The 23676-nt window shown below is 40.4% G+C and overlaps 1 long non-coding RNA gene across 3 annotated transcripts; it reads right to left on the bottom strand.

The window, feature by feature from the left end:
* Window positions 1–1764: 1764 nt before the first annotated feature.
* On the bottom strand, window positions 1765–22608 carry LOC109143726. 3 transcript variants are annotated; one of them, XR_002044080.3, is made up of 7 exons: window positions 22448–22608; window positions 17678–17841; window positions 15788–15895; window positions 12028–12239; window positions 7500–7610; window positions 6381–7298; window positions 1765–4801 (listed from the first exon to the last, which is right to left on the bottom strand). It is a non-coding gene; the product is annotated as an uncharacterized LOC109143726 (long non-coding RNA). The 3 variants fall into 3 exon arrangements; XR_002044072.3 differs by having other exon boundaries at window positions 1765–7298; XR_002044089.3 differs by lacking the exon at window positions 12028–12239 and having other exon boundaries at window positions 1765–7298.
* Between the last annotated feature and the right edge of the window lie 1068 nt (window positions 22609–23676).

A 23676-nucleotide genomic window follows, 5' to 3' on the forward strand; every position in this document is an offset into this window, starting at 1 on the left:
ATAAAACTTGCGATACAACTAAGAAAGCATTTAGACAACAATTCAAAGGTTTGCAATTAGAACAATGACTGTACTATAAAATGGAGCCAGCTGTTGAACTGAAATAAGCTGGCACCTCCCAAATCCAGGCTTAATCCTTTTCAAACCCTAACTCAAGACTTTGCTTTTTTGTTTGTTTGTTTTCTGCTGCATGAAATCTAGTTTTGCTTAGCAATTAAAGGTATTAAGTGTGGAAGCAGAAATGCAAGGGTATGGCTGTTACTGTGGTTAAATACTTATCATTAACATTTTAATATTATAAATATTATAGTAAACAATATAATGAATAATAACTGTGATACAAACAGCAGTATCTTTCTATTACTGACAGCCAGAGGCTGGAACCAGCACGTGATTGAATGTTACACAAACACTTATCATATCAAATGTTTCTCCACAACAGAGGCATGAACAAACCTGGAACTCAGACTTTTACACTTCCACCTTGATTATTAATATTTATTACCTAAAGAGATTTCCTCAAAATCAGATGTGTAACCCAGTGAGATGATTCCTTCTGCATCAGTCTGCAATCAGTCTGAAAAGTTGCTTTTCATGTAACGTTAGTCCCAAACAAACATTTTTCTTAGGTATACTTCATATATTACTGTATTTACACACCACAGTATAAGCTGTGATTTTTCTTTGCTAGAAAAATGTTTAAAAATTCTATGCTATGTTTGCTAATGAAAAAGTGCTAATTAAGAGCTTGTTACTAAAGATGTTTCTCCATAACCATCTTCAGCTGGTTTTACATAAGCACAGTGGTGATGGGAGTAGTTTCCACAGGAACATGACTGATACCACCAAACCTCTGGAGGGCAAACACTTTAAATAAACCTCATTTAAACAAAGAAGGGCCATGCTGACTCAGATGTGGCAGATGAGAAAGCAGGGGCCAGAGGAAGTGACATTACTCAGCATGACTGATTTATACAGAGCTAAATTCCCCCCGGCCTTGACCTCAGCTGGCCTCTTCACGGGGCTGCATTCCACCTTCCCTGCACAGGATCCTGTTACAGGTACTTCTCTCAGGTATTTAAAACATGGGCTTTTCTGGCCTAAAGCAGCATGTATGAAGTTTTCCCTATGTCATAAATTGATCCTCACACACTTAAAAAAAAAAACCAACAGGTGGAGACCGTGTATTTTTCAGTCATGCAGATGAGCTGCTGCAGCAAGCATCCTCTACCAGGAGTTTTGTTTGCATTTCCTCACATGCCACATGTGCTCTTTGATCTCTTCCCTTATCTCTCAGCCTGTTGTAACTTTACAGCTCCATGCTTAGTGTCTGGGTGTTTCCAATTTAATTTTGGTTTTTATTAAATCCAGCATGCTAAAATTAGAAGAACACCACAAAGGCACCTAGACAGTAAAAAAACCACAACAAAATGCTTGCTTTTGAATAAGCAACACAAATTACATCCCACACCAGATGAAGTGATGTTTTAGGGCAGTTGAGACCTTTTTTTAAATCTTTCCCCTCATGACATCTTTTTAGTCAGAGATAAAGCTATTCAGGTGTCTTGACAGCCCAAATCTTACCTTACTGTGGCTAGATCTGTTTGAAGTGTTATCTCCCCTAAATTTTTTAACTGACATGGTATTTGTAGCATCTTTTAGTATTTTACAATTGTTACTGATATTTCCTTATTAATTCCTATTTAAAATTTATTAAAAGTGAGAAATCCTTCACGCAACCCTTAAATAAAAATGAAACAAGAATGCTGTTGATCAACACTCTTCATTGTTTCTGTTTGCTGGATCTGTCTTTAATCAGCACTTATTTTTTGAATTTCAAGGAAGATTCACTGATGCATCAAAGCAGGAAGACAAAAGTAATCATTTAAGATAAAATTGTAGTTGCATTCCATCCCCAAAAACCATATGAACCGATGCATTTTTCCCTTATTCTTTGGTGTCATTTACTGAATTTTTGTCCTCACTTTGTGTGTCACCTAATTAATCATAACACTTGTGCATGACTTTTAATTAGCAACTTAAATTTACAGCAAGATAATTAATGCAAGTGAATTCTATGTATAACACATAGATTTCCCTTGACAGTTTAAAGTGTGTATTCTCCTTTGCTGTGATCAAAAGAAACAACCCACATAGGAAAGCAAAGCTCTTAAAAGACAGTTTCACCTCACTGTACTTCAAAAAGTAACAAATGCTTGAATTTTCCCATTCTATTAGAGAGATGGTAATGAGCTCTTTAATATACAGAGGCATGCACTGTTTAATGTACAACAGGAGTCTGGATCCTTGCTTAATAAGCAAAAAAACTTTGTTTTACAACTGGAGTCTCCTTTACAGTCCCCAACTTAAAAGGGAGCATCACATTTGTCTGCCTTTCTGAATATTAAGAACTTCCAGACTTCATTTTGTCTGGTTTTAAATATTTAGTTTGTAAATTATATTTCAGCAGAGAGGATATTCTAGCAAAAAATAGAAGAGGATTTTAAAAGGATAATTTGGACTCAAGTGGAAACACCTGTGTTTTAAGACTGTTGGGATTTTATCCTTTGATGGCACCAGGCAGTAGGTTTGGAGTTCACTCCATCCACCAGCTGCCTGTAGAGGAGAGGGATAATGAGATAATGTGTTATTATCTCAGAGGGTCCTTCAGGTGCACTTCTAGGACAGGTGTGCCCTAGTACAGTGCTGGTTTCATGGTATCACAAGTGGAACAGGGCTAAAAGCTTTCGTATTAACCAGAGAAATCAACAAGTTAAGTTGGAGCTAAAAGATGCAACAGGATGCTCATGAACCGCTAATGGCACATTCCTCTGCTTTTTTTTCCTGAATCACCTGTTTTAGGGAAGCAAATTCAGTGTTTCATCTTCTTTGTAAATAGACTCTTCTTTCTAAAACAAAGTTCTAATGATGCATGTAGAGGGATGTACTGAAGTAAAAGGTGAAACCTTGGCTTGTCTGTATTAGCAGTAAAACTCAAAGTTAACTAACAAATTCCTACTTTCATCCATGAAGGGAACATAACAAAGTTCTTGTCATGGGGGTACCTGGTAGGACTGAATGTCATGTTACTAATGTATTAAATATGTATTATTGTAATTATTACTCCTCTAAATTAATAGATATTTTTAAAACAAAGTTTCTGTGGTCTAATGTGGAGTTGTTTCTAGCCTCCCCAGCTAAATCAAACCTAAGGGTCAAAAGAACTGCAAAAAGAAGAGAAATTCTGGGGGAAAAATATTATTCTGAGCATTTTTCCACAGACTTAAGTGGTGTTACCAAAGGGAGTGTTTGGGCACTTGTACTTTCATTTTAATACAGTGATCGTGAATGTATAATGAATATGAAATATCAATTATGTAAAGAAATTATTTAATTCAGTGAAGCAACCATTTCCACATATGCAGAATGCCCGTGGGACTCAGAGATGCCTTTGGTTTGTTTTCACTCACCCTGGTAGAAAAATCAATAAAATCTCAGAATTTAGTTTATAGTAAGTCTGATTTAATATGATTTCTTCAGATTTGAACCAGAAAAAATGGAGGGTAGAATCTGATCTCTCCAAATTTACTACCTAGTGGTTGGTCTACTTTCCAAGAGCTTCATGATCTGACTTAATTATTCTTCTTTTTTACTGAACTGGTTATGATACAATGAACTTTCATGCAAAGATGAGGAAGGAAATAAAACATCAGTACACATTAGCTCAAGGTTTTATGCTGGTACACTCACTGTGCAAGATTTTGTTTTGCTGTTCAGAAATAGTTTAATCAGACAATCTTGCCACTTTGTTAAAATAAATGGGCTTACTGTGTCTGTAGAGCTTTACTCACAAATCTGTTTGTGAGAACTGATGCCAGGGGTAACAATGAAACTACATCTGAATGTAATTATGGACTTTATTATTCTATCTATTTAAAAAAAAATACGTTTCACTTTTCATATTATATTTTTTAAAAAAAAGTGTTTGGGGTACCGCATATAGGATTATATAGGGGTTTTAAATAGATACTGGTATAAAAAACTATAAACATGTACCTGCTGAATTTTAACAGAATTGTAAGTAGTTTAAAAGCAAATGTTGATAATTTACCATGTCACTATGAAATTAAAGTTCTTAGAAGACTTTAGAGAACTATAATACAGGAGCTTACTTCTAGACTTGATGAATTTTTCACAGCATTCACTTCACATATCAGATCAAATTAAATTATCGAATAGAATTTTTAAGAGTTATTTTTTTACCTAATAATCTGAGTTCCTATGCTTAATTCAGAATCGAACATCACATTTCTATTAAGTACATTATTTATTCTTCATTATTAATATAATGTATTCAACTGATGAGTATCATTTTTTGTTCCTCCGAGTTGATATGAAAGAGGGGTTGGTATTAACTATACTTTTAAGTAGCCGTCGGGGTAAGCGTGAAAATTGCCACCAGAGCAGACATCCCCCTCCTGGCTGGCGAGCCCTTTGTCTGTGTGTGGTTTGCAGGGCAGCCACGAGGTGTCTTTGTTGTACCGCTGAATTTCCACATCGGGGCTACCAATACATGCTCGGAGTGCACTGGGGAACAAGCGCTGACACACTTCAGCTGCGTTGTGACAGATTTGCACCGGGATAAATCAAAGATTTTGGTCCCATTCTTGAAATTTTGGGTTGGTTTGGGTACAGAAAACTTGAATCACACAGGTCACTGCCTGGCTCTCACCTGGCAGCAGTTTTCAGGTGTTCTCTGAGCCAGAAGGGTGGGAACACAGTTTGTGCCTCTAAAGGGAGCCTGAAGGGGAGAGAAACACAAATGTAACTGAAGTAAGCAGAGGAACAACAAAAAACAACAGAATACAGTCCCTTATGAGTGAACAGGTTCAAAAATACTGTGTGGAGGAAAAAGAAGAGTAGAACTGCTCGTGCAGCATTTGGTACCCGTGGCTTTGTGTTACTGATCTCTGTCAAGGGCACTTCCAGCCCCACACAGGTAACAACTGGATTTTAAGGCAGGACTTAACAATCAGCCTTAAGCAGGATAAGGGGAGAGGAAAGGGCTGAGTGAGTTCAGTTCTGTGCAGAGATTTCTCAGAGTGGCGTTTTGCTGTTGTGCTCTGTGTGTAATTCTGAACCCTACAGAAAGACCCTTGTATCATCTTGAGAAGAATTATCCTGTGCCTTAAGGCAGCCAAAGTTTCCCGAGGTCACGGAGTTTCAATGGCCTGCTGCCTCCTCCTGAGAGGGAGAGCACTGCCTGTTACAGGGGAAGAGCTTCCATCTCCTTGGGCTGCAAAAGCACAGTGTGGTAAACATGAAATCAGAAGTACACCTGTACCTCCTGTAAAGAAGCTTGGCTTCTTTTTGATTCTCTGAATTTATCTATGCTTTAATTCTCTTGAACTTTTCTATCATGCATAATACTCTTTCAATTTTCCATCTCTGCCTATAGCCAGGGCTCCTTTAAGTGCAGAATTTTATAATGGAAGCCTCTTTCGCTTTTGGAGGCTAACTGCACTCCATTAAAACACACTTTCTGTCTCTCCCGGTTTAGCAAAAAATTTCCATTTTGAAAAACAGTGTCATTAAAGATAGTTAAATGCTGAAACACCATAAATATACAGGGCACTTGCATTACAAAGCTTTTAGAAGAGATGTCTTTATATCTAGAAGACACAGCTACAACACTGGATCTTGCATGTGTGTTCCAGGAAATTCAGAAGATGTGAGAACTTCCTTAGCAGTTGGCTGTTGTCTCCCAAATTAAGCTGAAAGATTGAAAGAAGGGACATGGTGGACTTGACAGAGCTGGGTTAATGGCTGGACTTGATGGTCTTAAAGGTCTTTTCAACCTAAATGGTTCTATGATTCTGTGTTTTAATAACATTTTGTTTGCTTTTGATTCACACTCCCTGCACACAAAGAGTAGCAGTGCAGCAAAGGGCAACAGGACACCAACAGAAGCCTTGAGGCTGTGGTCCTATTTCTGTGCTTCTGCCTTATCAAACACTGGTTTTCTGGTACAAAATTCAACATTATTATAAGATTCTTTAACTAATGTTGGAGCACCCAGGATGACAGATGTGTTCTCACCACCACTGATCTGTTTGTGTTCAGGACAGGCAGCTCCACCACAGCCTTTGCAGTGTGGCAGCATTAGTGGGGTACCACCACTTCCGAACTTGACAGTGCAGACCCAGACATAAGTGGCCAAACAGCCCACAGACAGTTCAGCAGGAAAACCACCATGAGCTGACTGACAAGACGAGGGATAAACCTTCAAGTAAAATCCCAGACAAGGATTTAAAGGCTTGCAACAGAGGCACGGTCGGTTCTTTGGCTGGATGCGCCCAGGATTGTCTGCATTTACTCACCAATCTCTTCTGTGGGAAGAATCTCAGAAGGAAGTAGGACTGAGTTTGGCCCTGTGAAGTGTAATGGGGCTACAGCAGAGTTTTGATCCCATCTATGCTTTGAAACCAATGTTTTGCCTGATAAAAGAACGCAGGAAAGGCCCTTGGTTTCTGTGACTCCTGACTCTAAAGAGCAGTGAAGCCTCTCTGTAGTACAGACACACTGGCATCCTGGCTTGCTGCACAGATCCTCTGTAAGACACAAAATGAGAGCTTAGAGCCTGCAGAGCACCGACAGGTCTGCTGCAGAGCACCGACAGGTCTGCTACAGAGGCCTCATTTCTCTGTCCCCTGGGCAGAACTGGGGATGCTGCAGTGTGTGTCTATTCCCACCTTACTTAATCTTCTATAGAGCTGATTGTCAAAAAAAGCAACCAAAACTTTGACTCTCCCCATCTGTGCATGCATTTGAAGAGTCCTGGTACTGCACCACTTCAATAGCTTTTGCCTGCAAAGTGTCACGCTTTTCATCTACCATTTAATTCTCCTAAATGGATGTTACTCTTCTCCCCATTATGAATCTCTATTGCTTCCATGAAACATTATTTGCATAAAAGGAACTGAATAATTGATAGAGGATGTGAGCAAGAGCCAGCAGACAGCTTGGGAGGGGTTTGCTGGTAGTCCCAGTGAGTCCAACACATAGCTCCTGGCTCGTTTAATGGGATGGAAGCTGACAGGGTTTCCTTGTAGCTTTGCAGCAGAACTCAGCGCTGCTGCATGGCCTCCTTGTACTCAGCTACTTTGCTTGTTGATCTCACTGCTCTCTTCCTCCATTAAGGGGAGAATTCTTAAAGCATGGGATGCAGTCTGCAGTCTGTGCTCACGTACACCTTCAAACACCACTGCAGCCAAGGCCTGGCAGGTTGATTCCATTGCCTTTATAAAACAAAAAGGAAAAAAAGTCTTAAATTCATCATATTATTAAGGGCAAAGTCTGGGAACAGCTGTAATTTATGACTTTGTTTGATCCTGAATTCAAACCTGAGTTTGATTTTGGGGCTCAAAAGGTGTGGGTTTTTTCCATATTAAGGTTTATTTTTAAAAAAACCAAAACTCTATTAAAACTGTAAAACTCACCCTATGCAGATTTTTGCTCCTATTCTGCAACGTAAGTCTTATACTGAAAGTCTTCTGCATTTTAGATGTCTCCACTTAGTGAGATGACTGTCAGAATGAATATTTATATTTCTGAAAAAGAGAAAAAGCCATAGAAGCAATACGTCTTGTAAATAAAATAAGTTTGGCAGCTGTCTGAAAAAAAATCTAAAAATAAACCAAAATCAAATGATTTTTCTTTCAGAGCTTTCCACATTTCTATAAAGTACATCTTTTTAACGATAAGCAGCAGTATTAGGAGAGCCTGGAAACAGCTGGAATGATTAGTATTTTGTTTGGTGAGGAGCCGTTTCAGCTGCTCTGACAAGCAAGCTGCCATTTTCAATGTAATCACTTTTGATTCTAAAGCACTTGCCTTGCTTTTAACTTTGTGCAAATCCCTCTTGATATTTCTCTTTTTAAAGCAGATGCATTTCCATATGTCCATAAAAGTTTCCTTGACAATTCAGCACGCTGCTCAGAATGACTTCCCTGATTCCTGGTGGGGGATTTGTGAAATGAGGCTGCTTTGTTCATTAAGGATACGTGTACATAATGTAAAACATACTTAATATCCTCAACCTCTGCACAGATGTTTTTGTTCTGAAAGGCACTCAAAGTTTCACTGATTTAATTAAACTTTTTTCCCCATTTATAAAGCAATTTATTATTAACTCCTCCTATTCCTGATAGATATATTATTCCATGGTTCAAATGTTACTCTTAAAGAGTTTTCAGTACTCTCTGAAGAGAAACAATTAAAAGATGTTTCTTAAAACAGAAAATCATGAAAACAACTGATCCAGATACCTCTGCTCATTCTGTCATTTTCTGTCCTCAGAATTGTGCCTGATGTTTTTTTGGGGAAAAGGCTTTCTGCAACAACAAGCGACTCTCTGGCACATTTTGTTAACGTCTCAGTATTTTATTACTCAAAATGTTTTACACACACTTTTTTAATTCTTATAAAAATAACCAGCAGCCAAATACATATCAGTAGCATTTTTAAATTTCAGTTCTTATTCCTTCCCACCAATTTGGCTGGAAACAGGTATTTGCAAACACTGGTAGCCTAATTTCTTGTGGCCTTTCATTTTTTATGAAGTGTTTTCAAAAGACTTCAATCAACCTTAATGGTGCGTTTTTAGTTAAGGAAACAGAATGGAGAGAAGTCAATTTAAGCTCCCCAATGAACAAGTGTGTACAGAAAAAAAAGCCATAAATGGGTTTAGAAAACAGAGCCAGTACAAGCAAAATGCAGCGAGCAGAGCGCTCAGGGAAGCCAAGATATAATGGAAAGAGTAAAATACTGCAGAGCTTTTTAAACTATATACAATTGGAACAATGGGCTGGACCCAGACATCCACGTTTAAACTGTTAGGAGATAGGTGAAAAGCAAGCTGCAATTCTGTAACCAGGGCTAGAGAATATGAGAATGGAAGGGCTTAAAGCTGAAGCAAATGAATGTGGGGTAGTTTAGCAGCATAGAAATCAAGTCAAAATTGGCATATTTCACTGTTTAATGTACCATGTGAAGAATCATCTCCTGGCTTTCCGTATTAAAGGACTATTAGTACCAAGCTCCTTAATGAAGCTGCTTTTATGCCACCTGTGAAATAATAATACCTTTATTTGCACACCTACTTTTACCAAAATACTGTAAAAGCACAGGGTAATTAACACAGCCTCTGTGAGAATACAGTATAGATCGACAAAATATATAAAACAGGAATACACCTGGGAAACTATCACCCAGCGATCGTTTAATTGTCTCTCATTATTTAAACATGGCGTTAATAATGCATAGAACACATTTTTCCAAAGCATCACAACCTCCCCGGTAAAAGGGTAGCTGCATCAATATTAACAAGCCAAAGACTTAAAATAATTCAGCCCTGCTAAAGCAGAGCGAGGCACTCTCCCAGCTGCCTGGGCCCCACCAGCACTGCTTTCAAACAAACTCCTGTACAGGGTCCCGGCGATTATCGCCGCTTGTATCAGTTTATATGCGCCTTTTATGGGTGCTCACAGCTGAGTGCAGTTGTTTTTTCAGTCTCTGCCTCACGGTATGAGTCAATCCATTTGGGTGGCTTAATGCAAAGATTTCGTAATGTACACAGGGATGAGCAGCGCTAAGGCAACGAACATCGTGCTCATTATTCTTTTAACGGGAATGTCAACAAGAAGAGGAATTAGAGAGGAAATCGTTGTAACTCCAAAAGAACATCTGACTAACCACTACAGATGACATGTTTCTTCCTTTTTTATCCTCTTCATGATCCATAAAGCAGGATTTTTCCAAAACAATTAATTTGGTTGCCAAACCCTTCTTAATTCTAAGGAGATTTAAAACTCATCTACTTGGAGTCTGTCTCATGGAATTAGACCCACAACCAGATTACAAGCTATTCCATCATATGGCTGGTGTTAGCCCAGTTGCTGCTACGTGGTACATAATTGGACTGTTTAAAAAAAAAAAGGGAAAGAAATATAAACCTCCAAGTCTTCTTTACACTAAGCCCACTGGCACCTCTGTGTTTTATTATTTATGTTACTTTCTCCTCAAAATAAAAGCTCAGCAGCCTGAGAGAAAGAGTTCCCAAAAACTTCTTCTAAGTAACCTTGATATCCTTGATATACAGACCCCACAACAAATATTAATGCTCTTTAAACGAGCCAATTGACAGCACTGGGCATTCCAATTCTACAGCAAAAAAGAGGTTTAAGTGGTAAAATGGTTCTTCTTTGTGTCTAGTGTTGGAGAGCATATGGCAAATTTCCACTTAACAACAGTCTCTTGGTTTGCAACACAATCTAATTCCTGTGTTAATTCTTTTAATTATTAAGTGTGTGTGTTTGTGTGCACACAAGTCTGTGTGTTATTTTGTTTCTTTAAAGAGAATCAGTGACCTTAAAAAAACCGAGGTGGACTTAAATCCTGATCCACTCCTTTGTAACATCGACTTAGAGCTGGGGTCATGGTGGTGGCTTTGTCGTCTCTGCTGGTGGTGCACAATGGTCTGTGCTTGATCTTTGCAGCCAAGATAAGGCCAACAGTTAGATAATGTCTCTGCTGGTAGCTGTGGTCTTGGGCCTCTGGTGATCCAAACATCCTGAATACAACACCACCACCTAGCCTTTGTGCATGTTACCTTTATGGGGGAACTATAGTGGCCAGGGAATATGGAGGAATGTCCTGAGATGGCACTAGAAGGGTTGCCCCAAAGAGATGAACCCAGCAATAAATCAGTGCTCTTACTTCATAATAGTCTTCTAATTTATCAAACCTAAACCAATTCCAAAAACTAGAAGCTTTTGCCCTTCATCAGTCTCTTCACTCATCCTGTCCCCTTCTAACTCTGTGACTGGACATGATATTGACTGCATTGGATGCATCATCTTTTTCTTTTTCTTTTTCTTTTTTTTTTTTTTTGGTGTTGGCCTTTTATGTCTGTGATTCTCAGGATTAAACTTAAACTGAGTTCACAAGAGTAACACAAACAAGAGCAACCTGGAATGACCCGATTGCCCAATATGCATCACACTGGCAAAAAGACATGAGGCAACCCAGGAATTTGAAATAAAGAAGGACTCAGTTACAGAAAATGGAATAGAAGAGGTGTTTGACCTGCAGTTTGGACTGATTGTTCGAAAACATAATATGGTGCAGTCCAGATAAAGTATCTGCCTGGGAAAACTCTTCCCCTTTTGCAAACAGAAAGGATGAAATATTGTAAGACAAAGGGATGCTGATGCATGTGAGGACCATCCATTCAAATTCCAATAGAGCAACCCAATTTTTAGTTACACTTGAATAATTTAATTTAACTGTTTAACGTTTGTAGTGCAAGGATATAAACTGCTTAAACCTAGATATTTAAATTCAGATTAGCTCCTTTAAACTATATTATTAAAAAAAAAAGAAATGCACTGGTATCTGATTTTCACCTTTGGCTTTCAGTTTGTAATAAAAATTCAAGTTATCCTATGTCTACCCTTTCCCCAAGAAAAGAATTGTCCCCTTGGGCCTCTAACTGGACACTGATCTTCTTGGGAGAGGAAGGCTGAAGTGGGAGTTTATGATGAATTCCAGCTTCTGAATCCAAGCTGAGATTTCTCCTCCCCACTACCAACATGCAGCTTTGACACTCCCTCCGCTGCTCTGCCTAGAATTGTGTGGGATCTGTTTTGCCCTGCCACAGAAACACACGGGAATTCTATTCTCATTTCTCATCCTCACTCTCTCCAGGGCTCAGAGGGAATGCCCCCTTTTCACTTCCTTCTCTTTGTGCAGCTCAGGCCATATTACGAACATTAAATAACAATACCTCTCTCTATCTCCGGTTTGTTCAGTGTGTAACATCATCTAGAACAAAACAAACTGCAGCATTTCCTAAAACATGAATTGTTTTTAAAAAATTCAGGCTGGCCAGCTGTTTGGAGTCTCCCAGCTAGGAATGCTGCCTTCAGAACCCCCACTTCATGCTCCAGCACAGTCTCTGTTGCTCACCACTGTGTCCATCTGTCTGCGTGGCGTGTCGCCAGCTCTTAAGTTGGCCGGATCTTTATCCAGGGTACCAAAACAACACGGATTTGGACTGACAGCCTCAGTAACTGCAAGTGTCACTTCTTCTGTTCCAAGTCCCTCTGCAGTGACAGCATTGCCTTCCTTGCTAGACTGCTATCTCAGGTTGGTGTATCACTCCCGTTGGCCTTTCGGCTCTGTTTCAGAAAACAACAGAGCGATATTGATGCGGAGCCATACAGCTACCAGTGAAAATAAAATAATCAGCATTGTATTCTTATATACATCATTTTTTATGTACATAAATGCATTTCTTCCACCTAGGAGCTATATACTTGAGGTCCATGAATGTGTAAAAAAATGTAACTGTTGTATAGCATGAAAACTCAATCACAAAACTCCCCTTGGTCTTATTGTGACAAGAACTTGCCCTAAATGTAATTTTGCTAAAGCTGGTTTAAAACAAGCAGGTCAGGACCCAAATTTGCAAACATCATTTGAGCAGTACTGTGCTCCAAGGAAGTCCCACCAAAATAAATTAATTTCTACTAGAGACATTATCCATTGCAGTTCTGGGGACTGGGATAAAGTTCTGGGTGCAGAGAACATGCTTTTGCAGTATTTTTCTTTCTTTTGCATAGTTCCATATGCAAATGATCTTGCTGGAGGTTCTTTCTGACCCCACACTGTGAAAGGCTTCCTCTTGGGGCCATCAGAATTCATAATTACTTCTAAAATCCCTGGTTCAGAAGCAGGCTATTTCCTTTATAAATTCCTCTTAATTTCAGTGGGCTTATTTGCTCTACAACCATCACAAGGCAACAAAGCATTGCTTTTTTTTTCTGAGATCTGAGTAGTTTATGTTCTGGATTGAGGACAGCAAGAGCCAGATTGTCACTGTAACTATAATTTATGTCTCAGACAATTGCTATATAGTGAAACATAGAAGTTTAAATCACAGGCCTGGAGAAAGCTCCCTGTGTTGAAGGAACTCCCAGGCTGTGGAAACATCTGCTATTTTGTCTTTGTCTCAGTGGCACGTGGAATTGCACTGAGGTAATGGAGCACCCTTTGCGTGTAAATCACCCTTTCGTACACACTGTTTTTTAAATATTGTTGCTGTTGCTGTTTGTTTCTCATCCCATTGCTGTAAGTTTTCAGTAAATTGTTATCTCAACCCAGAGTCTCTGCCTTCATCCCTTTGACACCAGAGGGGAACAGGGGAAGGGGAGCATCTTATTTGGAGCTTAAGTTAAAATCTTTAAGAGAAAATAGTGCCCTGTGCAAAGAAAACAGTAAGATGAGATTGACACAGATACATCCATGGGAAAATTTTTCTAAGGCAAAGCTTGCACCACTTCTATGGTTGCACCAGAGCTCCTCAATTTCACAGCTTCCATGACAGCGAGCAGAGGCGTCAGGGCTGGTTAAGGGAAGGTTTGTTGGGCACCACCATGGCAGTCAGACAGATGTGGGGTCCTCCTGCTTCCCTCTGCACTCCAACCTGTGCCTGAGCAGCAGCAGCAGCTGGGCCAGCACTGGGTCCCCCTAAGGAGCCAGGGACAAGGACAGGGCTCATTCCCAGGTACCATCACTTTTGTGGCAAACCAAAACAGCTACAACAGCTCTGCAAGCTCATTGTATTCCCATCTATCGGGAGAAGGCTGCAAAAAGTGGGACCACCTCAGAACTTCAGGAAATTTCTGAATCATATACTGGAACACTTCCCATGCTTAACAGAAAGTTCTTTTAAAAGTATCACTGGTGGGTTGTGCTTTCTGTATATGGACAGGGTTATAACTAGACATGGATAACTATTTCCAAATTTCCCTATTTTAATTCTTTCCATTTTTATGAGGGTTTTTTTGAGCTTGCTAGTGTGTTCTGTTCTATTGTTAACATAGGGTCTTGCTGAGATTCCTCATCAGACTAAGCTTTAAGAGAAAACACATGCACAGCATAGAGCAGTTCCTCTGCTGTTTCTGCAGAGAAACAACACAAAATCTGCAGGAGCACAGAGCCATCCTCAACTACCCTCGTGCTCATGCTGGCATTCAGCCTCTGTCAGCCTTCTTCAGGGGCAGTAATAACATTATAATGAGACCAGGAGACAAAACTGTCAAATTCTTTCCAAGACAATCTTCCAGGCTCATCAGCATAGACAATCATTCCTTTCACTTCTGGAGTAATAGGAAGATTTTAACCAATATCTTTTGATTTGAGTTGGACTTGAAAAATTACATAGCTGGGGGCCCTATTTGAAAATGCAATGAGACTGAAATATAAAGTGCAATTTCCCATGCAGTCTGCAGGGAGAATGAGGCACTTGTCCCAGCTCTCTTAATTGTCTCTGATTGCTGTTTGTGTAGCACAGTCACTTTCTCGTCTTCAAAATCACCTTCAAGGGCCCCAACATTTTTCACTTCCCTGTTTTAAATCAAGAAGGGCTAAACACCCACCCATTCAACCATTACGGCTCTTTTATGTTATTTATGTGTTTTATGCTATTAGGCTTTAAAATTTTGTGTATTTAATGGGCCTTGACAAGTACTTAAGTAACAGGTTTGAGGACACATCAGTTGGACTTGGCACATGTTGATTAAGGTGTGCTTAACCTGACAGTTAATATTTTGCACCATTTTCCCAGCAGCCATGACTGTTATGGAAGAAGTGCTAATTTTCCAAAAATGGTTAGAGCTTGATTATTATGTTGGTTCTTTATTCACATGGCTTCATTATTTTGTTGGCGGTGCTCTGTGAGAGATGAAGTAGTGCTATTATTTCTACTCCCAGTTCCTTTCAATCTCTTGCAATCATTTAGGCACACGTGTGACATTACTCAGATAAGCAATTCTGTTTGCCTTCAGTGAGGCTGGGCAGCAAAATGCACTCCATAAAATGAGCTGCTGAACTTCAGGAGTGACTACAGGATTTTCTGGTATACAGCTGGGGAGGCAAACAAGAAACTGTAAAAATCATGGTTGTATGTCCCACTATGTCTTCTCTGTCTACACAAAGAGCTTTCATTCACAAGGGATGTTCTGTCAGCTGGAAGCCCCTAGAGCCTCCCTCATTTTTTGGGAAGCCCAAAGGAGCCTGGTTAGGGAAGGAGGGAAAGGTCAGGTATTTGAAATAAGTGGAATCCAGAGAGGCCACTTTGTCCTCTAAAACTGTTTCTGTCTGTGGCTGGAATATTAGAAGCTGGTATTCCCAAGTTATCCGACACAGCGGAAGTCCAACTTAGCTTTTTACATCAAATTATTCATGGAAGTCAGCAGGAGGTGGAGATAAACTATTCATTCTGTGCATATCTATGTGAGCATCTCAGGAGAGATCCTCAAGGTCCTGCCAAGAAAACAAGTGAAAACATTTTAGGAATGGGAGGGAACATTCATAATTGAAATCACCAACAGCATAGTTTGATTAGTTAATTCTACCAGAATAAAGATGCCACCTTTCCTTAGATGATGGGGCAGCACAGAGGAGAGCAGAGGAAAGTATGAGAGCAGGAGGGAATGTGATTGTCACTCCAACATATTCTGCCAGCCTGATTTTACACACCACGGGACCTGTGTGACCCTGATGCTTAGACATCCTGACCTGATAGAGGGTACCCAGGCACACCTGACACCTCTCTCCTTCACTTCTTCCCTTTTGTCAAGATAATACTATAATGTCATCATACCACCATCAGGTCCTCGTGGAGATGCCCCTAAACCAACACCTCCCTCCACCTCATACTCACCCAAAGTTTACAAAACCATGTTTTGAAAGGCCTCTGATTCCTTAACACACAGTTGCAAATGAAAGGCAGGACTGCAGACAGAAGCCAGCTCCCTTTTGCCCTTCTTTGCTGGAGAAATAAAAAGTGGAAATAATTATTTAACATTGTCTTATTTTTCCGTGGCTTTTTGTTGTTATTATTCCAATTGCCACAGCAATTCTCTCCAGTCCTGGGTCTGAATGTGCTGCTCATGGTTCCTGCCTCAAGGAGCTGACAACAACAGGGGGAGAAACCACAGATGGACAGAGCCCAACAGACCACAGGGAAGGAAATAACAAAACAAGCCAGGTTAGCATGTATTTGGGCTGACTCAGAGCACTTGAAATTTCACCTTAAAGAAAATAAAACTCCATTAATATTAAAGACTGTGCTAGTTTCAGACCGTTTAAGTTAATTTTTTTTTCTCTGCAACAAGAAAATAAATGCCACATAAAATGTGAAATTTCTTCAAAACCCCTAGTCTAGCAACAGAGAAAGGAAATAAATGATGTTTTAAAAATGAAAGCTTTTTCTTTAAATACCATATTTAAAATGAAGAGTATTGACTGGTTTTTGTTCTTTAATAAGATGTTAAGAGGTTTCTTAGTGGTATTTGAGGCAATGGGAATAAGTCAGGGTTAACTTGGCAGAAACCCCAAACCACGCTTAGCTGTTCCCTATTGTAACAGTGAACAAAGGTTTTATTAACATCTTACTCCTTGTTGAGCCCAAAAGTCCCTTTTCAACACAACCACAGCCTTGAGTCTTCAATTTGCAGCTCTGTGGAGAGGATTTATGCCTTCAGATCCAGCACATTGTTCAGCATTTGTTTACATTTATCCCCATCAAAAGTTATCTATGAATAGCAGAGATGCTTAGAAAAAGAGTATTTTAAATAAATCAGCACCATAGTTTGCTCATCTCTCAAACTGGATGTCCTTGCCCCAAACATTCAGCATCAACTCTATCCCAGCCCAGGCCGAAGCTAATTAATTCACTGCCTTTTCAAGACCCAGTGTATCACCAGTCCTTTCTCCTTGAGGAATTTAAGATGAAGCATTTTTGGAAGAACTATCTCCTGCCACCTGGAAAGATGTATTTCAAGACCACACATCTAATAGTCACATTTAAAAAGAAATCAACTGTTTGCAGTCCTTCACAGTGATGTGGTGATGACATCCACATTTGGGTTCCTCCGGCCAGGAGGGACCAGCACCTCATCCACAGACCTCCCTCACAAGAAGAATTCCCTCTGTTTGACTTGAGCCCTAAGGTCAGCTTTCCTCATGTATCAAGTTTCCTAATCCACATTAATATCCAAACACGTCAGCATTTCCTGATGCATTTTGTGCTTTGCCTCAAGGGCACAAGAGCACGTCGTGGGAAATATGCTCCCTTCCTTCATGGAAATAGTCTTTAACCTTGTATGATCTGCTGGCTCATGCTCCAGGGAAATGCACCTTTGTGGCCTCGGGGCACTGCAAAGGAGCATCCCCTGTTCTTTCTGTGTCCTTTCAAGTGCTTGATCTCATGGAAAAGATGGAAACAAAGAGACTGGTATGCTTTTATAGATGGCAATAAAAACCTCCACTGATTTTGCATGGATTTATAGCAACTTTATTTTTTTTTCCACAGCGGACAGCAATTTTTCAGCTTCCTCACCAGGGTCTGTGTTTCTAGTTCGTGTTGCAGCTGCCGTAAAAAAGGGAATAAAAAGGGTTGCTCTCCAACCTCGAGAGGGCACCACGAGCCAGTTGAAAAAAAGGAATGGAAGCAAACAAGCTTTACCTCAGGCACCAAATATTCCTGTCATGAGGATGTTCAATTACAGTAATTAGCAATAATCACATAAGCAACAGGAGCTTCCCTTACCTCCCTTCACCCCTTGGAAGAATGGAGTCTACTTCATTAAAACCTCTGCTTCCTGCCTAATCCCAGGGACCCGTTCAGGGGTGCTTCCTTCGGAGACCGGGGGACCTGGATTCACCAGCGCAGCTTCCCAGCGCTGCTGCCAAGATGCCGGGACAATGTACGAACTGCAGAGGGGAAAAAAACATATTGTAGTGACTCATCTGACTCCAAAATGGAAGTTTTAAAAGGGGAGGGAGGAAGTGTGAAACATTAACAGGGCCTATTACATGCTGTGTGACTGTAGCCATGCTTTCCAAAACAACTCTGACCTACTTATAAGGGATGAGCTCTGTCCATGAAGCAGGATTTGGGTTTTTTCATAAATAATTATATTTTCCCTCCTACCACCCGGTATCCAACCAACTTAGTCAGACAGTACCTGATTTGCAGGGGGAAAGCTGAAGTTAGATTTACTGAAGGTCACAAGAAATCACATTTGTTTAAAGAAAACAATTTTTTACTATTTTAGCCTGGATGCATCTCAGTCCAGTATCTTAAACTCAAAGCCATTTTTCCACCCTCCAAACTGAAGCATTCTGAAGAGGAAGCACAGGGCACTTCACCTGCTGGGAATGCAGAGAGCAAGGCAGCCCCAGGCAAAGCACTGGGCTACATCCATCCACACAAGGAATGGAGTTGAGGGGTTAAAATCTGCTGCCCTAATCTCCATGAACACAAAATGATCCATAATACCATGCCATGAAGACCCTCTACCCCAACCTGCTCCAACAGTCAAATTAGGAGTGAGCAGATTAATTGTAAAAATCAGAAATTAATTTTAGCAACATTTCTACTTCTTTTCCCTGCTACATCGCCTTTATAATGGTGTTATTCTAGTTGCACATTTTCTTGACAAATCTAATTTTTGGTGCTATTGATAACTTTGCAGTATAAAACCTGAAAGAAAACAAACACATTTCAAACTGGACAAGTAAAACAAAAAAAGTAAACTATGTTAATGTTAAAAATTACTCAGTGAGTTTGGGTAAAGAAAGGTAGCTGGAGAGTTCTGAATGTGCTTAAATTCCTCAGTGTGGATGAAAGAACAGGCCTGGATTTTCCTGATCTCCAAATGCTTGAAAATACAGGCAGCACAAAGGTATCTTCCATACTGACTTTCCAGAAACCAGGATTGTGCTCTCAATGTCTTCAGTGCATTGTCTGAGCCATCCAATATAGACGGGAAAGTCTGGATTCAAGATATAGCACAAAGTATCACATTTCACTAATGGCTGTAAATCCATGTTGTGAATCAATGACTGTCCCACGTGAAAGGCAAAAGCAAAGGAAAAAAACAGGAATTCAGTTCTATTAGGCTTTAGGTCCTTCTACCCCAAAATAGCGTGCAACATGATAAAGGCAAAGAACAAATTGGACATATTCAGGACATTTGGCAATCTGATAGCAATTCCAGTCAGGGACATTTCACAACCAGCATTTTGCTGTATCCTCTGTACTCAGGAAACCAGATGGACGCTCTACATTCTCACCATTGGTAAGCTGAGGGCAGAGATGGGGAGGTCTTGTTGTTCGAAAGAACAACCATGCAGAAAAAAAACCCAGTATACAAAGGAAACCACGAATTTCAGTCATATAAAAGTACAGAAAACAAGTGGTTCATTCATGACCAAGAGGATTCCATTTACAGATGTTTATTTTGGGGCAGCACTGCTGTCATTTAAACAGAAGTGCTACAAATACAACATTTTAGGACTCACATTACAACACAGAGAATTAAATAACTGCAGTTTCTTGTTTCTGTATAGATTTACACAGGTACTCCTCGTATCGATTGGTTTTGTCCTCTTTTCAGACTTCTGATGGCCACTAGAGCTCAGGATGATGATTAAGTCTTAGAGGTGTGAGGGCCATGAGTTAAAAAATGATGTGTGGGTTTTGTGGGAACCTCAGATACTTCAATTTCCATCCCTCCAGCTCTATCCCCAGCATTTATTTATAAACACTTCCAAATGGCAAACAGCAACCTCCTCAACGTCAAGTCAGAGAATTGCAAAGTCACAGAACCACAGAATAACTCAGGTTGAAGGGACCTCTGAAAATCATCAAGCCCAACCCCACTGCTAAGGCAGGGCCACCTGGAGCAGGTGACACAGGAAGGTGTCCAGGTGGGTTGGGAATATCTCCAGAGAGGGAGAATCCATGACCTTTCTGGGCAGCTTGTTCCAGTGTTCTGCCACCATCAATGTAAGAAGTTCTTCCTCATGTTGAGGTTAAACTTCTTATGCTTTAGTTTATGGACATTGCTCCTTGTCCTGTTGCTGGGCACCACCAAAAAGAATCTGAAGACTGAAGGAGCTGGGACTGTTCAGTCTGGGGAAGGTCAGAGAATTATATCAATGTATATAAACCCATGGTGGGAAGGAATTAGAACACAGAGACCAACTCTTCTCTGTGGTACCCAGTGAGAGGACAAGAGGCAATGCAATGGACGTGCATTGCAATAGAGGAAACTCCATTTAAATATGAGAAGTTTATACTGGGAAGGAAATCAAACACTTGAAAAGGTTGCCCAGAGTTGTTGTGGAGTCTCCATCCTTGGAGATACTCAAAATCTGAGAGGACACAGCCCTGAGAAACCTGATGTACGTTGATTCTGCTGCGAGCAGGGCTTGACTAGACAACCTCCAAAGGTCCCTTCCAACCTCAACACTTCTGTGATTCTGTGACTGCCGAGCCAGTTTTTTTTCCAAGTTACTGATGTGTTTGGACACAGGAAGAGCCACAAGCTGTATCAACAAACTTCTGCGACTGGAAAAGCTGAATTAATTGCTAGAATCACACCAGTCAGCTGGAGAGGACGCAAGTTTCTGTTCGATGGCCTGCCAACATAAACATTATTGTTGCAGAATCTGAGCTCTAGCCGAGGGCTGGGTGCCAGATTTCTTGATGTGCCTCGAGAAATCTCGACTTCGTTAGCCACAGTAGTAGCACCCTGATAAGAGCTGCATGTGATAGCAGTGGGAGGGGCCGGCTGAAATGGGGATTGAGCCTGCGCCACCAGATCTGCTGCACCAAAAAGGGTATGGATGCCTTAGCCCAGCCAGAAAATCACCTTGTGGCAAACAAGTGGCAGATATAGGAAGGAACTACGGAGATGGTTCCAGAGCACCCAACAGAGAGGCCTGGAAGAGCTGGCCTTCTCATACTCTGGGAAAAACTGTCAGCAGCCCCCAGATCCCCCTGTTCATTTCTAGTCTTCCACCCAGCCCCTGGAGAAGTATTTCATGAACATTCATTTCAGCAGAAATACTGTCCTATTCTATGGCTGTAGGTGGAGTGGGAGTAACAGCCAGGCACCAGAGCAGGAAGAGGTAAGGGATAAGCAAGATTGAGCACTGCTGAAGGAGCAGGCTGGCAGCTGAGCTTCTTGGTGGAACTTCATGCTTCTTCATGGATGGAAAACAGGAACGGAGAAAGAATGGTCCTTCCCTTTCATTTCCTGGTTACATGATGAGCTGTTTGATTGTGATAAGGGAGATTTCATTGCCAGCTTTGCCCTTTTGGCAGAGGGCTCTTTTAAGGTCCAGTTCCTGGAATAAATTTAAGCTTTCTTTTTTTTTTCAGGCCTGATGATTTCAGAAAAAGCAATGTAAACATAATTCCGAAAGACACAAACTGAGAAGCAACATTCCTCACATCTCAAAATCGTTCAGCCTAGTTTTTAAGTCCATCATGTAAGTTAGGGAAGAAGGTATACGTAATTATTTCATCTGCAAAGGCAGATGAAAATACTATTTTAAAGTACATCCAGTGTATTCCAAATCCCCTTTTTAGATCTAGCAGTGTGGTCTGTTACATCAAGCATCATAAGGCTGTATGTTTCACAGATTCAGTTGCAATGCTTGTCTGCCCCCTTCTATATAGATGACATGAAATGAAACAAACTGGAGCTAGATGCTGAGGAATTATTTATTTTGAAAAATGATTGCACATTTTTAATCATGTTTGCCATGGTTAATTACATAGACCTGCTCAGGAACAAAATTAATCTTTAGGCTGGCTTTATTTTTCATTTTGTTATGTACTATGTCTCCAAAATGTTGAACTATAATTTATTCCTAATCACACTGGTGTTTTTGTAGCACAATCAATAAACATCCAACAAAGGACGTCCTCTGCATTTTGTTACAGCTTAAGCAATTTTCACTTCAAACCATGTTATTCTTTACTCTTTGCTTTCTTGTCCAGTTCTGCACATCAGATGTCTATAATTGCCATCCTCCCAATTGCATACACAGCCTGTTTATTTCTCACATCCAAAACAGGAGCACAAGCATAAAGGCTGACTAAGACAAGTATAATTACTGTTCACAAGAACAATTCTGCAAGATCCAAATCTAGCAAAGTTTGTAAGCATATATTTAATTTAAAACATGCTTGTATTTCCATTGCCTTTGACAGAATACGTTTTATGTTAAGGCTTCTATGGAAATTCTCACACTTGAACTATGCACAAGCTAAAGACCTTCACTGGATCAAGGTCTGAGCACCTCACAAACTGAGCAGATCTATTGCACTAAATGCAACCTTCTTTGTCTTTCAGAAACCAAATTCCTTTACTGTCTTTATACTGCAATAGACTCACACTTCGATTTAAGATCTAAAATGGAGAATAGAAATATGACATACATATTAAGTGAAATTTCAGATATGAGAGTTTCTAATCTGCAAAAAAGCTTCAGTGGAAGTGGTTCATTCTTAGCAAATTACCTGTGACAAGTCAGAATTTCACTGATCAGCTTCTCAAATACTCAGTGTCTGTTCAGAGGAGTATCTAAAAACTCATCATGCCCAGTCCTTGACGAGGAACAAGAATTCAATTCAAACTGAAAAGAGGCAGTGCTGGGAGAGGTTCTGACATTCAGAAAGGGTAGCAGGATAAAAGAGAGAGAAAAATGACAGACTCAGTCTGCACCATTACTAAAATTAGATCACTTCTTTTGTTCTCCTGAACCTTCTGCTCTATTTGCCAGGAATCATATTAGCAAAAGAAACTGTGAGAATCTGTCCAACCTTATTAGAGAAGCTGGACACAAAGAAATTATGAAAATCTCTTCTAAATGTACTTGCACATAAAAAGAAAAAAGGCAGAGTTTTAGAATTCTGCAAGATTAGATAAAAACCCATGTCAGAAAAACTGGACATCAAACTAACCAAGATTAATTAACAGTATTGCAGTGTGCTGCACAACAGCACAGCACAGGACTTTACCATTTCTGTCTCTCTATATACTGTTTTACTACTTAGGACAGACCTGGCTCAGAGGTGTGCCCACGGCTCCTGACAATAGCAACCAGTTTACCCAAAACATTGCTGTCTAAGATACAATTCAATATTGCCACCCAAAAGAGCTGTGAAGGTCCAGCTTTGCTCCTGAGGAGTATTTGGGTGGCTGGCAGGGAATCCCTTCTCCATGTGGAATCTAATAGTCTGTAGTGCTGTAGGGGCAAGAGGTGATTCTGGTGTATACCAAGGAATCATGGCTGAACTCCTCGATATTGTGGGAATTTCACAGGAGAGTCTTTACACTGCGATCTTCCCTCCCTGGCCTGCTTTTTTGAAGACACAGTTAGAAACAATAGGTAAGGACTAATTAATACTTTAAGTTGGGCACACAAGGGAAATGTGATTGAGTGATAGGATCAGGCTCCTTCTCCAGTTGGATTTCACTAGAATAGCTGGTAGTGGCTCTTCTGTAGCCTCATGTCCATAGTCTCATGGTAAGAACATCTTTTAGGAGCGGCACATTGAGCTAAGAAGGTCCTTGGCCTCCTTCCTCTTGGGGTGGGCCCCTAGCCCCCCTCAACAAGGCAGTTCCTGACACCAGACCACTGCTTTTATTCCTCCTTAAGCAGGTACCAGCCCAGCCAGGGACACCCTAGTTCTGAGTGGATCAAGGCACTTTTTGCACAATCACAAACCAGCAGCTCAGATCTGCT

Source organism: Corvus cornix, chromosome 5 (genome assembly GCF_000738735.6).
Source record: "Corvus cornix cornix isolate S_Up_H32 chromosome 5, ASM73873v5, whole genome shotgun sequence".
Taxonomy (NCBI): Eukaryota; Metazoa; Chordata; class Aves; order Passeriformes; family Corvidae; genus Corvus; species Corvus cornix.